The sequence below is a fragment of the Colobus angolensis genome, unplaced genomic scaffold, assembly GCF_000951035.1.
Source record: "Colobus angolensis palliatus isolate OR3802 unplaced genomic scaffold, Cang.pa_1.0 Scaffold4127, whole genome shotgun sequence".
Classification (NCBI taxonomy): Eukaryota; Metazoa; Chordata; class Mammalia; order Primates; family Cercopithecidae; genus Colobus; species Colobus angolensis.
In genome coordinates, this window is record NW_012117519.1 from 1 (window position 1) to 484 (window position 484).

The window sequence follows — 484 nt, forward strand, 5'->3', positions numbered from 1 at the left end:
CAAGCTCTGCCTCCTGGGTTCACACCATTCTCCTGCCTCAGCCTCCCGAGTAGCTTGCGTGAGCCACCGGGCCTGGCATTATTTTATTTTTTGTAGAGACAGGGTTTCACCACGATGCCCAGGTTGTTTCACATTGTTTTCATCCAGGCTGGTTATGAACTCCTGGGCTCAAGCAATACACACACCTTGGCCTCCCAAAATGCTGGTATTATAGGCTGAGTCACTACACCCAACCTCTATATCATGACTTCTTTAGTGGCACGTAAGGTAACTGGAACGAGTGTAGGCTTTACTGCATCTCTTACATTCATAGGGTTTTTCTCCAGTATGAATTCTTTCATGGAGGTGAAGGGAACTGAGGCGACTGAAGGCTTGGTCACATTGTTTATATTCATAGGGTTTCTCTCCAGTATGAGTACTTCTATGGTTACAAAGGGAACTCAAATGACTCAAGGCTTTGCCACATTGTTTACATTCATAGGGT

General features: G+C 45.7%; 1 pseudogene; it reads right to left on the reverse strand.

The window, feature by feature from the left end:
• Positions 1 to 236: 236 nt before the first annotated feature.
• Positions 237 to 484, reverse strand: part of LOC105521923 — a 1835-nt pseudogene continuing 1587 nt past the window's right edge.